The following is a 15134-nucleotide window of genomic DNA, read 5'->3' as shown; positions in this document are numbered from 1 at the left end:
GAAGGGTTGAGGCCATTAGCGGCTCTGAAGCTCAAATGGGAGGAGACCACTGGTAAGCTTATACCTGATACGGCATGGGCGCAGGTTATTAGGAGGACGTGGAAAGGTACTAGAAACGCGCGTTTCCAACAGGTGCAATTTTTTATACTACACCGAGCTTACATGACCCCTGGGAGGATTAAGAAATATTTTAGTGTTCATGATGCGGCGTGCCCTAGGTGTCTGGAGCAGGGCGTAGAACTGGAACATATGCTTTGGGATTGTACAGTGCTGGGGCAATATTGGACAGAGGTAGGGGGGCTCTTGAACACTATAACAGATAGACACCTACACTATGATATGGCAGTCTGCTTGTTGCACTGGTTCCCGCACACGCCTAAAACTAAAGTAACCAGTAAATTCATCGACCTGGGGCTTCTGCTAGCAAAGCGCGAAATCACCTGGCACTGGAAGTCTAGAGAGGGGCCCTCGATCAAGAGATGGAAGGCTGAACTTTATAAATGGGCTTGCAGCGAGAGTACCGTTAGATTCCGACACGCCAAAGGCACTACAAACGACAAGAACGTTAGATATGGCCAGAGCATGGGAGGCGTTAGTACAGGCTTTGCAGGATTCGCAAAGGGAGAATGTGGATGAATGTATACGGTATGAACATGTGATAATAATTATGCGCAATTGCTATGACCAATGTCCATTTGACTGGCGCCAAGTCGATTGTTAACCAATTGGAAAGTACCCACACCAACTGTTATTTTGGGGGCGGGATCGGGGGGTTTTGTTGGAACATACAGTGGAGACATGTTTTGTTGTATAAGGATGAAACGTATTTTGAGATGCTTTGTATGCTGATAAAACTAAATAAAATATGTTTTTTTTTAAAAAGTCATTACAACGACTTGCGCTGGGGGGCGCTCTAGGATAGGTAATCGTTTAATTTACTATCCAACACCTTCCCTACTATACACGGGGACTGGAGTTGAAATAGTAAATTAAACTATTCACTATCCAGCACCCCCCAACGCAAGTCGTTGTAACGACTTGCGTTGAAAAACCTGCGTTGTAAAGGCATGCGTGGTAAAAGCATGCGTTGTAACAACGTACATCCCATCTTTACAAGTGTGTCCAGCCTCTTGGATTCCCTGTCCAGGGGTGCGACAGAGAACATGCCATGGGAAGTCAAGGATTTGAATGCCAAGCTCTCAGGGATTGCGTGTTGGCTGAGGAAACTAGGATCACCCAGGGAAGGACGATAGTAGCGAGCAATTGTCCTGTTCACAGGAGCCCCTGTGCTAGGCTTGGACCAAGATCCCTACAAGGAAATCAGTCAGTGCTTAATTAAAGTGAAATAAGGGTTTGGATGAGAAAGCCCCAGGCTGAAGCACTTCGGTCAAGCTACCAAGGTAAGTTTGAGGTCATGGACCTCTGCGGCCCTCTTCATCCCTATTGCATAAGATGCTCCCTCATCCATAGCCACGGTAGGTCGAGAGAGCAGACCAGCATCTGGAGAGTTGTCCAGTCCACTGGCCTCTGCTAGTTCCCTATACCAGTCCAAATTCTCAACAGGAGTGTATAACTGGTGTACGTAAGAGTCCAATGACCCCTCCCACTCTTCCCGCATGCATGTCTGCTCTTCAAAGGGTCAGGCAACAACCTAGGACAACTGTGCCCTGTCGGTGATGGATTCTGCTGACGCCGTTTTGACTCCAATACGTTGGGGATGAGAATGGGGCTTTCAATGCTGCTGGATTTTTGCAGCACCGGGACCATCGACATCAGGACCAGTGCCGAAGAATGTTGAGTTGACATGAACTGTGCCAATCTGGATCTGAAATCAGATCCAGAAGACCCCACTAATAATAATAATAATAATAATACTCTTTATTTGGATGTAAAATATCCTTAAAAGAACACCACAATGATTCCGACAACAGTACACGTTATTAAGAAAAAACGAACCAATAAAACAACAGTGGTTAAATGAAGATCTTCCAAATCGCATTATGCGGGTTCTTATTACATATGGGTGATTAAAAAGCACGGTCAGCATAGCTATAAACAGAACATTAAAACAGAGGAGGTTTGTGATACTGACAATTAGCAATGTTGGGCTTGTAAAAGCAATCTGATATTCAGCAAATAACTACGGGTTATGATAAAATAAATCAGATAAAACTCAGCAGCAAACACATCAATAGCAGCGGGTTATGATAAAATGCGATCAAATAAAAACAGTTTTAGCTGCTTAGACATACAGTGCAATTTAATTTAAACTATTGCTTAAAAAGGAGAAGCATGCATAAAATTACAATATGCAGAGCGTATATGGGTTGTAAGGCCTATGTTTAAAGCTATATTTTCAGGGTTCAGAGCTGCAATAATTGCCTGTCTGCAGGTCCGAATACCCAACCTGTTCCACTCCATTTTCAATTTACGTCTGCGCTGTGACATAAGGGCGGGGCAAAGACAGACCACGTGCTCCAAGGTTTCAGCCGTCTTGCCGCACCCTCTGCACAATAAAACTTCTGACATACGACGCCAAGAGGGCAAATCTTTTAAGAATTGCCAGTCACCCAATCTAATAGCCTTGAAGCTAAGTTTTGAATACAGAGAGTAAGTGCAGGACAGGTAGATAGCAGGAGATAGCCGCCCATAAGAATTCATAACTGCCCATGCGTGTCGGCGTTTGGCAAAATGGGCTTTGTTAATGATGAGGGAACTGGTTCTTTCACATTTCTTAATGCTCCTTTTAAATGATGTTGTGCTAGGGTTGAGGGCTTATAGGTCGCCCGCAGACATTTCGCGGATGGAATCCTTAAAAAGGCGACCATACGAGCCCCCTGTATTTTCTCGGTAATGTCTAGCCAAACTAGTGACTCTAGTGAGCCTATGTCTGCTTGTGTAATTTTATGACAAAGGTTTAAGTACGAGCCGATGTTAGAGACTTCATAATTTAATAAGCCCAGTTCTAATCTGATTGGGCAGCAGATGCCTTTTTTGGCAAATGGAGGACTTTTTTTATAAATTTTGGTCACGTGTTGGTTTAAGTTGGTGTTTAGATTACCCCTGAAAATCTCAATGCCTTATGACAAGGACGGCCCAATTTTTGCTCTCATGACTTCCAGTAAAGGTGATAAACTTGGGCCAGACAAATTTTTTGAGAGCTTAAAGAGGGTCACCTGTAAGATCACGGCATTTACTGATATCTCACTGCGCTGTTTGACAAAGTTGCCCCTAGAGTCGAAGTTAACCCTAAGTATTTATATGTGCCCCCTGTCGCAAGGATTGTATTGTTATACGACCAGCCACTGCCGACGTTACGTTTTCTTCCAAAGGTAACCACTTGGGTTTTCTTTAGGTTAACCTCCAATTTATTCGCGGTGGTGTAGTTGTATAATTTATCCAAGAACCTTTGCAACCTTACCCGTGTAAGACTAAAAAGAACCAAGTCGTCGGCGTATAGAAGATTGCTTATTGGCGAACCACCCATCTTAGGTGGATGACTGTTTGTTTCATCTAGAGCAGCTGACAAGTCTGCTATGAACAGATTAAAAAGAAGTGGGGCCAGCACACACCCCTGTTTGACACCTCTAGTTGTCATGATTTTCCGAGAGAGATGTGTGCCAGACCCCAACTTCACCTGAACCCATGTGCCTGAGTGTAATTGAATAATCGCCTTCAAAACTTATTCTGGGATCCTCCATTTTTTTTAGCTTTTCCCATAGGACAGCCCTGTGAACCCGGTCGAAGGCGGCTTTAAAATCAAAAAAACAACAGAAAACAGCCCTAGATGTTGAACATGCTTTGTCAACAATTATGGACAATGTCAATAAGTTAGTCAGAGTGCCAGATTTGGCGGTAAAACCGGTTTGATTAATTGGAATAAGGTTGCTCTGATCTAAGCTCCTTCAAAAGAATACCTGCGTAGTGCTTAGCCTCGATGTCTAAGAGAGCAATTAGTCTGTAGGTGTTTAGAGAGGCGTGGGAGCCGGATTTGTAGATTGGATGAATTATTGCGCCACGCCAAGAGTCCGGAATGTTTAAAGTTCTTAGTGCAAAGTTGAAAAGATTAGTTAGATGTCCCGACCAAAGAACTATATTTGATTTGAATAGGTTCTGTGGTAGGCCATTTGGACTCGGAGCTCCATCCGATCTTGCTTTTAACAATACTTTAGTAACCGTTTCTTGGGTGGTCTGCAAGTCATCGCTGCGGGGGTCTAGACAGCCAGTGGGCCTGCTCCAGCTCTTACTCGGGCTTATTTCCGTCAGGTTGGGAGCGCATGTTTCTGAAGGCACTGTTCCCTCTGGGGACCTAAAGTGGTCTGTAAGGAAGGCAAACCAGTCGGCTTCTTGAATGTTTGCTGACCCTGAGCTGAGTGAGCTAGAGTTGTAACGATTGATTAAAGCCCAGAAGTTTCTTGTGTTTTGGTTTTTACTCTCCCATATTAGTTTGCACCAGAATTTACTTTGGTGGAGTCGTTTATCTTTTTGTATGGCCTGCCTAAATGATTTTTGAGCAGTTTTGTATGCATTTAGGTGCTCGTTGTTTCCTGGAGATTTCGTAAGAGACCTCAAGGCATTGTTTCTGGATTTCTTCAGCGCCCTTGTTTGGTTTGAGATTGGGAACTGGCATTCTGGAAGAAGCCTTGTAGAAAATGCTGTTTGGCTGGGAAGAGAGTTATTAATTGTGAGCAGAGCGTCGACCATGCGACAGTAGGAGAAAGCGCCGGGTCAGTTCCGCCTGTTATAAGAGCCAGACTTGCCTTCATGACATTAGGGCTTATGTCTTCACTCCATCTTAGGCGCTTCACATTTTCAGTGTACGTTCCTGTGCATGTTGTTGAGGCTGGTTTATGGTACTCTGGCTTTACATTGAGGGTAACGGTCTGGGGACGGTGGTCGCTTTCCGTTCGAGGATGAATACTGAAATTGCCCAGATGTTTGAGCAGGGCTAAGTTACAGATGGTATAATCTAAATAGGATTGTTTGAGGCCATTTGTCCAGGTCCATTTTGGTGGAGTATCATTCGTTGATCTGCCATTTATTACCAGAAATCCAGCACTATAAAGTTGAAGCACGCACAGTTCTCCCAGACCGCAGTAGGCTTGGTTTGGTGGATTGGACTGTGCCTCTGCCATAGTGAATGTGAATGGGAAAAGCCCTTCGAGGTCAGCAGTGTTGCCCTGAAAGAGGTTGGTGTTAAAGTCCCCTAAAACTATACAATTAGAATAAGGTTGATCCGCAGCCAGGTTGTACAAAATTTTCATTAAGCGGGTTAGCTGGACCTTTTTTGTGCGCGTACTCGGGTGAATGTAGATGTTGAGAAGTAGGAGTGGGCGTGGTTTGCTCCATGAGTCGATTTTGACACCAAGTAACCAGTCTTCGTCAAAGTTTAATGGCGTAATTGGGCCTTTTATTTTGTTTGAAACATAGATCGACAGGCCCCCTTTAGGGTGGCCATAGGGGCAGTCTCTAATTGCCGGTTTCCAGAATTCAATGAAGCCAGTCACAGGACAATTTTGGGTTGCCCATGTTTCTTGAAGAGCTATTACAGTGTGCCCAAATATGAAGGAGTGCGTCTCTAAGTTGATAATTTTATGTTGGAGACCACTAATGTTCCATGAACACAATGTAAAAGAGGGGTCTGGCTCAGAGTTGAAGGGATTTGCAGGTGGAAATGCTTGAGGTCTTAATTGGAGCAGGGCCTTACAGTTTGGGGGTGCAAGAGGCAGCTGGAAGCCATCCCCAATCTTGGGTTTTGTCAGAGTTAAGGTCTGCACTCGTGGAGTTTATGTTCAATTCTGTTGTTCCTAGGGCATTTTTTAAAATTGAATATGGCCTGGTTTTGACTCCAGTTCTAGGGGATTCAGCTTTTAGCAGGGTGACTGGCTGGTTTAATAGCGCTGTGGGGTAACCTGGAGTGGAATAGGGATACATTTTGATGCCCCATTCCCGGAAGGTAACCTTATGTTCTAAGAATGCTCGTGCCAAAGTAGTGGACCTGAATGACACCAGAGTTACCTCAGAGGGTTGTGTGCCTCTTGGTGGGAGTAATTCAATGGAGTCAATATCGGCCGATGTAAGGGCCTCAAAACCCGGGGCACCATTCGCAAGTTTTATTATATTCGACCTGTTGAGGGTGTCATGCCTACCTTTTGATTTATATTCAGGGGCAAAGAGTAGTTTAGAGCCCTTTGGATCGCATTTAGCACCTTTGCTGCTTGGGCTCGGATTGGGCTCAGTTATTTTATCAGTTGAGGAGCCTACGTCTGAACCCAGTTGGAGTTGGGAAGGATCTCGTGGGCCTCGCCTCAGTGGCTGGGTATTTATAGGTAGAGTTGATTTCTTATTATAAATTACTTTTGAGAAGTTGGGTCCAGTGTTTAGTTTTCCCAACCAGGGCGAACTTGAGGGAAAAACTGGTTGAGATTGTGTTGTCATGACTGTGGTCGTTGATATGATTGGTACATTGGATTCGACCCTTAGTTTTTCAACGGCAGGCTGAGGCTCCAGTGCCACTGCTTCAGCAGGTGTGATATTACAATCGTGGCTACAAACAGAAATCTGTTGACAGGCCCCTGAAGTTGAGTCTGCCATAGGTAGGCTTTGAATGGGGGTTGTTGACGGTGGTGATTGTGGAACACTTAAGACATTTTTATCAGCTGCAGTTGCGAACAACTTTATTTTTATTTTATTTAAAACATTTGTAAAGCGCGACTGTCACCTGGCAGGTATCCTGGCGCTGGTAGCTACTCTTGTGGTTTATTGACGGGGGTGGACTGGGACTGGCCGGTTTTACAGGGACAAGGGAAAAAGCCATGTTTTGATACGTTTCCTGAATGGGAGGAGATGAGGGATATGGCGAATGTCGACAGGTAGACTGTTCCATAGCTTGGCTGCAGCTACTCTGAACGATCTTCCTCCCATCCTGGCCTTTTTACATCTGGGCACTCTCGCGAGGCAGGCAGTTGTGGACCTGAGTGTTCTGGTGGGGGTGTACCAAGAGAACAGACGTTGAAGAGGTCTGGGTCCTATTCCATGTAGTGCCTTGAAGATCAGGCAAAGGGCCTTGAAGGCAATGCGTTGCCTCAAGGGCAGCCAATGCAACTCAGCCAATGCAGCAGTGGCCGAGGATCTCCTAGTCCATCCCAAAGCCAGTTTGGCTGCTGCCGACTGGACACGTTGGAGTCTGTCCAGTAGAATCGCAGGAGATTCAAGCAGCAAGGCATTGCAGTAGTCAAGGCGACTAAGAATAGTACACCTGACTACTAGTGCTCTGGCGGAGGATGGAAGAAGGGGCAGGACTTTGCGCAGTGAGCGCATAAGGCCGGCACAGGTTGCGACTGTTCTAGAGACCTGTGTTTCCATGCTTAATTGATGGTTGAGCATGACGCCCAGGTTGCGAACGGTGGTGACTGGTGGGGGGTTGTTAGGGTTTTCCGGGGGCCAGAACTCAGCGGGCAGCGGGCGGGGTATGCGACTTGCAGGGCAATACATCACCTCGGTCTTCGAGGAGTTGAACTGAAGTGAGTTCCGGTGCAGCCAGCATGCCGTGTCTCGTAGGCAGTCATGGAAGGCTTGCAAGAAAATGGAATCTTCGCCTTCCCAAGAGAGAAGGAGCTGTGTGTCGTCCGCATAGTTTACTGTGGTCATGTTGTGTGACTTGATTAACGTGACCAGAGGTTTTAAGTAAACGTTAAAAAGGATCAGACTGATAGATGAGCCCTGGGGGACACCGTGAGGGACCGGGGAGAAGGCTGATTGGAAGGGGGGGAGGGAAACAGCCTGTTTTCTGTCGCTTAGGTATGAGTGAAACCAGATCAAGGCCGTGCCGTCGATCCCAGCCGCTCTCAACCGCTGGAGCAGGACCCTATGATTGACAGTATCGAATGCGGCAGACAAGTCAAGTAAAATGAGGGCCACAGCTTGACCCCTGTCTGCGCGCATTCGAAGCTCCTCCATGGCCGTGAGCACCGCGGTTTCAGTGCCATGGGCTGGGCGAAACCCAAATTGGAATTCGTCCAAAAAGTGGTGTTGCTCGAGGTGGGTAGAGAGGCATTTACTAACCCAGCGTTCGAGCACCTTCACTGGGAAAGGCAGGAGTGATATGGGGCGGAAGTTGGACAGACAGTCTGGGTTTAGCGTGGGTTTCTTTAGCAGCGGGGTTATAAGCGCTTGCTTCCAGGAGCGGGGAACGACGCCGCAGCTCAGGGATTGATTGCAAATCAACCGGAGGGTGTGAAATAGTTGGTGCCCGCAGGTTTTCCATATTTTCGGTGGCAAAGGGTCAAGGGGGGATCCGGAAGTGATGCCTTGTGCGACTATTTCAAATTCTGCTTGAGAAATAAGAGGGAAATCCAACAATTTATTCGTGGGAGGGCAGGTTAGCCTCAGAGGTTCAGGGTTAGTGAGGTTGGTTTCGGGGAGGGTGGAGAGAGTGGAAGACGGGGGCGTTGCTAGGTTATTGATGATAGTCTCAATTTTATCAGTAAAAAACTGAGCGAGGCTATCACAGAGGGACTGGGAAGGGGGGATGGAGTTTTTGACGCAGTCAGGGTGTAAGATATTGTCCAGAATCTGAAATATGCTTTTTGGACTATTGGCCGCATTGGTGATGGTGGAACAATAGTAATTTGCTTTGCTCTCTGCAATAGCGGACTTGTAATCACGGAGTGCCTTCTTCCAGAGGGTTTTGTTATTGTTACAGTATCCGTGTCTCCACTTTCTCTCAGCTTGTTTGCAGGCTGATTTGAGGGTTTTCAAAGAATCGTTATACCAGGGAGCCGGGGCTCTACCTTTCGGTTTACAGAGTTTAAGAGGGGCGGCAGAGTCCGCAAGGGAGGTGATTCTCGAGCTAAAGGACCTGTAGTTATCTTCCACTGAGTTGGTGATAGTGGAAATAGTTTGGGGGTGGTCGACTTGGATTTAATCTTAATTTGTTTCTTTGTGGGACCAGGGATTGTTTCAGGGTTGGGGACGGTGGCAGCGGCAGGGTTGACGGGCAACTCTGACACGTTGATGCCAATAGAGAGTGTTTGCCCATTTGCTGACCGAACTTTGTGGCCGGGGATGCTGTCGGCACTGCTGGAATAAGAGGGCCTTTGGGATAGTGGGGGTCATCATGATGGTCAATCTGAATTGTTAAGGATTCTGGTTTCCCACTCGACCGCGTCCCGATTGCAGGTGTAAACAAGTAGTTGGGTAATTCTGAGTTCGGAGTTGTGAGTTTTTGGGATAACTAATGGGGACATTCGGATGTACCGCCTCCCTTCAGTTGCTTAACCTCGCTTACGACAGTGGATCAGAAGGCTGGAAGCGAGGAGAGTGAGTCAATGATGGGTGAGCAGCAACAGACCGGCTGTACTAGTTTTGAAGATGATTGTGCTCCTCTGATTAAATTGTTCAGTTTGTCCAATTTGCTATCGATACCTGCTGTGAACAGTGCCAAGGTGTTCAGTAGGTCAACCTGCGTATCTAATTTGTCTGAGTGATAGTTTAAAGCAGTAACTGTAGATTGAAGGGTTTGAAGTAGTTGTGGCCAGATGCTCGATATTGTGGGGGCGTCTTGGTGTGGCTCTATCTATTTTTGGAATGGAATTGGGTGAATTTTGAGTGTTTTTGAAGAAAAAGGACAAATCCGCTAGCAGTTGGTCATTTGGATCGGTTTTTTTGGCGATTTTAGGGAAGTTATTATTACTGCTGATGGTGAGTATAAGCGTTGTTGGGGATTAGTCAAGTCTGGACTCCCCTCTGAGGGGCTTGAGACGTGTAATAAGGGGGGGGCTAAATATCTCAAAATTGGATGCAGAATACATTTGTGCGTGAATTTGTGGGAAAATTAAATGAGTGAGGCGCAGGGGTAACCTCCCTAGGCACGACAGAATTTTGGGGTAGGGGTGTTGAGAGGTTCTCCGATTGTAGTGAATGCAGTACTTGGGGGCGTGGGTTGTAAGTTAGGCTCACTGGGGGTGATTGGCTGGAAGTGGCCTTTTGGTTATAAATATCGTGAGAGGGAAGAGGCTGACTTAATGAAAGTTGGTAGCTTGGTGGGGGGATGTGAGGGACCCTCACAGAGCCCTCCGAGACGGTGTTCTGATCGACGAGTGCGGACCCAAAAATATACACATCCGGAACTGGCGCAGGCTTATTAGTAAAAGTTGACAACGTTTGTAGCAAATACGTGCTTGACTCTGCAGATGGGTCAGCGTCGCAAGGCTTAGTTACCTCTGAGGGTTGAGGGGAAGGGGGAGACTTGGCCCCACCCAGAGCTTTTTTGAAGTAGTCCAAAAGGGTGAGGGATTTTAAACCAGTCAAGGATGGTGCACAAGGGGTGTGCATACTAGGTTTCTTCCGTTTTAGTGCGGAGGGGGCTTTTCTTATTTTCCCAGATCTCATCACTTCTGTTGTTGGACGTGGCTATTCAGAGCAAGTAGGTTTGAGAACTAGGACAGGTGGACCTTCTTCAAAATGCTCTCTGTATTGCCGACTGCACTTGGATGAGTTTGCTGGGTGCAGAAAGATCGTAAAGGATCGTGTAAAGGATCGTGTAGGACCAGAATGGCTCCGGGACGAAGTTGCTAATCTGGTCTTATCTTGTCTTGTGGTATCATAAACTACGAGATCAGATGGCCGGTGCTGAGTGCGTGGGCACCCCCCCCACACTTAGTCCCTACCCAACCCCTCGCTCGACGCCACCTGTCCACAGGTCTCAGCTGCTCCTGTCGCCTGAGGCCCGTGCTTTTCTCCTAGACACCCCCCCAAATGCGACAACACAACTACCCAGGTGGGGTCACACATAGGGGGGGGGCCGTCACGGCCCAGTTACAATCAGGGCAGTGGGACCAGCAGTGGCGGCAACGGGCTAAGGGGGTTGGAGGGGGCGGGGGGAGCAGAACCAAAGCTTTGGAAGGCCTTACTAGCGAGCGCCCTAAACGGCTGAGCTGCCGGAGGAGGTGGGTGTCAGGAGGGGGTGTGAGCAAGGCTGGGCCGAGCGGGGATGCAAGGCGGCCGGAACCGAGGTGCGGCCGCCAAGGGCACGTTAAGGGCGACCCTGCTGGGGACCCACACCAAGCCGGTGACTTGGGTGAGACCGGAAAAGAAGTGGTTCAAGATGGTTCAGGGGCAGACTGGAACAGATTTGCGGGGGGGCTAAAATGCGCCCAGGGGGGAGCGGGGTCTTGATCTTAAGAGCGGCTCAGGCTATTGCTATTGAGATCAAGCAAAGCTAACATCACCACCGCTCGCCGCCTACCCCTCGCGTGGACGACTTACTTGTCCTCGTCGTCACTGCGTCCCCGACCACTTCCCACTACGGGTCACAGCACCTCGCAGCAGCCTGCACCTCGGGCCCAGCCCGTCACGCGTCACAACAGCTCGCAACCGGACCACGACGCAAGCGCGTAACAGCCTCAGGCAGCCACAGCAGCTGCCGCTCACCAGCCGCTCACCAGCTCATCTGACTTCTAAAACCTGCCGCGACCACGTCAGCACGTTCTGCATGCTCAGATGCGCTTCCGTCAAACAGTAGTTCGCAGCCCGAATCCTCTTCCAGGTAATAAGGGGCCAAAGGTGCCTGAGGGGGGATGGAAACAGACTTGCCCAAACCTCAGCACCCCCACACACGGGTACATGCAGCCAGCCAGGTGAGCTCAATCAGCTGCTCACCAGAGGAGAGTAGGGAGAAGGCTTACCCCACCATCGGCACCCCCCCCTGTGCCAGGTACAAGCACAGACGGCCAGGTGAGGTCCTGCGAGGCAAGATGAAACAAAAGACTGTGTCAATAGCGATGCTCCCCTCAGTGTTTCCTTGCTTGCCTGCTATTGGGTTTTGCTGCACGTTTCCCCGCCGGATCTGCTTTTCTTTCGGCGGTTCTTTGGGTGCTTAGCTGCTCTTTAGCTGTTATCATTAACGGCAGCAGCGGATGGCAGTGGTTGTGCAGTTTCGGTTGCAGTTCTGCAGTTACGGGCTGGCCTCCTGACTCCTTCGCCCTGCCTCGATTCACTGCTTCGCTCCCTTGCCGCTGCCCTAAAATCTGGCGGCTGCGGCCGGTGAAGCTCTCTCGTCACCTTCACTTACTCCTCACTTACTTAAATTTTTGCTATAACCGCTTGCTCCCTCGCGGCTCCCACTACCGCGGCGGCCGCTCTCCTCCACTCTGCTCCCAAGGTCAGCGGTCAGCAGTCTGCTCTGTGCTAGAGCCCGAGTGTCGGTAGCGGGAAAGCCTGAGCCCGCAGTGTCAGTGGCGTCCGTCTCCCTCGCCTGCTCACTCGTCTGCAGAACGCGGCGGCAGCGGTCGGCCTCAGACCCCACTAGATCCAAGGCCGGAGCCATCGGTGCAGAACTGGATGGGGCCTCCTCTGACCGGGCAGGGCCCAAAGGTGCTTCAGAGGTGTCAGTCCACTCAAATACTCAGGGCATAACCTCGTAAAACTCCTTTACTGGAGCGGAGGTTGTTTTGTCTCCCAGAAATGGGGAGGTGCGGAGTTGGACCTGGCAACGGCTCAGCAAAACCGTGCCTGTAACGTTGATGTTCCTCACACGTCTCGCCAGCCGACGTGAAGTCGAAGTCCGTTTAGACTTTTTTGTGCCTCCTCGCTGAGTGTCCTGAGGAACTTGAGTGGGACAAAGAGGACTTGGCAGCTTCTGGTGCGGTCCAGTGACCTTCTTTTCCTCAATCGGGATCGAGACTCCCTAGGAGTTGCGTTCGATGGCGTTGAGTGCCGGCAGCAAGCAGTTTTAGGGACTGCTCCCTCAAAGCCTTAAGTGCCATTGCCCGGCAGTCCAAGCACAACTTCGAGTTGTAGTCCCACTCAAGACACCATACGCACACAAGGTGCAGGTCTGTAACTGACATGGCACAGTGACAGGCACCATACAGCATAAACCCTAACTTTTTTAGATGACATTTATTATGCACAAGAAAAATCTTTGACAAAATGTCAAAAAAAGTCAGCCAAAAAGAGAAAGACATAGCTTTTCTCCGGATCAGCGCTAACTGGTGCGGTAGGGAAAAAACTGTCCTCTGTGCGCCTTGGTGCCACCTATATAGGTGACCGCGATGTCCCATCTGGCACCAACGATGCCAACGGGCACAACCGAATTGAGCCACCTGATGGCCCGCAGTGGTACTGCTCACACAAAAGTTCCTGGATCCAGTCTGACGCCAGAGAAATTCAAAGATAAGGAATCTGCAGCTAGAAGTCTCTATCAGATGAGGAGTTTTGTAGAGTGAAGAGGCACAGAATGCCGTAGAGTGGCACAGAAAAGAGTGGTGTTGTGTAGGCCGAAGAGGCGTAGAGTGGCTTAGAGTAGAATGGAGTGGCAAAGTTTAAAGTGGAGTAGAATAGAGTGGAGTGGCGTAGAACGGAGTGGCATAGAACCAAGTGGCATACAGTATAGGGGCGTGGAGCAGTATTTTCATGTCTACTCAATCGCACCAAGGTCGACAAGGCCGAAGCATAGCTGAAAATATTTGATTTTTGCATTCCAAGGAAAAACAACATAGAGATAACGCTGAAGGTCTAACTATCATAGCTGTGAGCTCGTTTTGCAAAAAAGTAGCCAGACCTTGCATGTGCTGTGCTGTGAGATCGACAAGCTACTTACCATCGGTAATGCCTTATCTGGCAGAGACATGATCTAGCCGCACATTGCTTACCTTTAAACCTCCAGGCGTCAAGCTGGATCCCGAAGATTTTTCTCAGCAGTACCCCTGCATGCTGGTAGGTGGCGTTGGTCGACTTCACATGACGTCGTCGGCATCATGTTCATCGTGATCTCCGCGTTGTCAATATAACCGCCACTTCGGCACACTGACGTCAGTACTTTTCACGACTTTCCACACCAGAAGCTCGAAGCCATGAAGTGACTGACTATGGTGTGGTAAAAAACACAGTTGGCCGTGAAGGGGAACATCCTTGACACTTAAGACCAATTCCGCAGTGTAGGAAGGGTGGGTGGGTGGGTGGGTCGGTATAGAATCTACGGCTAAATCATGTGTCTACCAGATAAGGCATTACCGAAGGTACGTAACTTGTCCATTTAGCTGCAGATTCCTTACCTTCGAACAGATACCCAAGCAATACCATCCCTGGAAGAGGGACTGCGAAATTACTCAGACTAGAAAATCCTTTAAAACAGAGCGACCAAACAGGCCTTCTCTGCGGATCTGGGAATCCAGGCAGTAGTGCCTTGCGACCGTGTGCAGAGATATCCAAGTGGCAGCTTGACATATGTCAAAGACGGGAACACCACTCTGGAGAGCCGTGGTGGCCGTCTTCGTCCTGGTGGAATGGGCTCTAAGCCCTTCAGGGGGATCCTTCTTCGCTAAGGCGTAACACATTTTAATACAGAGAATGACCCATTGGGACATAGTCTCTTCTGGACAGCACAGTCTTTCTTTGCACCCATGTATCCAATAAAGAGTGGGTCGTCCACCCGGAACTCTTTTGTTCAATCAAGGTAGAACAATAACAGTGTTTTTGGGTCCAGGTGGTGGATACGTTCCTCTTCCTTGGAAGGATACGGGGGTGCATAGAAGGTGGGAAGGGTAACGGACTCCGATATAGAAGGGTGTTACCACCTTATGTAGAAATGTTGCCCTAATCCAGAGTACTACCTTGTCCGGAAAGATCGTCAGGTAAGGAGGCTGCGAGGACAGAGCCTGCAGTTCATTCACTCTCCTGGCAGAGATTATTGCCACCAAAAAGGCTTCTTGATGGTGAGCAACTGCAGAGGGCAGTTATGCAGCAGCTGAAATGGGGCACACATCAGGAAAGTTAGCACCAAATTAAGGTCCCACTGTGGTATGATGAACAGTGAAGGGGGTGTTAATGGGTTAACCCTTTCAAAAACCTCAGCAATACAGAAGATTTGAACAGAGACGGCTGATCAGTCAGCAGAAGAAAAGAAGGAAGGGCACAAAGGTAGCCTTTCGAAGTGCCCAGAGCAGAGCCCTGCTGGGCCATGGAAAGTATAAACAGAAGGACTTGAGATAGGGGAGCAGATAAGGGGTACAATATTTACAAAACTTTTTCCATCAACAGGCGTATACTGATTTTGTGGAGGAACTCCTGGCTGCCAGAATAACCTCACAGACTTTGGGAGAGAGGTCAAAGGCTGTCATCTGTTGCTGCTC

The 15134-nt window shown here is 48.7% G+C and overlaps 1 protein-coding gene across 8 annotated transcripts in view; it reads right to left on the bottom strand.

The window, feature by feature from the left end:
* The window catches only part of ACAD10 (acyl-CoA dehydrogenase family member 10), a 627389-nt gene that overhangs the window by 147670 nt on the left and 464585 nt on the right, over window positions 1-15134 (bottom strand). The window lies entirely within an intron of this gene.

This window comes from Lissotriton vulgaris, chromosome 11 (assembly GCF_964263255.1).
Source record: "Lissotriton vulgaris chromosome 11, aLisVul1.2, whole genome shotgun sequence".
In the NCBI taxonomy this organism is placed as follows: Eukaryota; Metazoa; Chordata; class Amphibia; order Caudata; family Salamandridae; genus Lissotriton; species Lissotriton vulgaris.
This window is presented reverse-complemented; position numbering and strand designations above follow the sequence as displayed.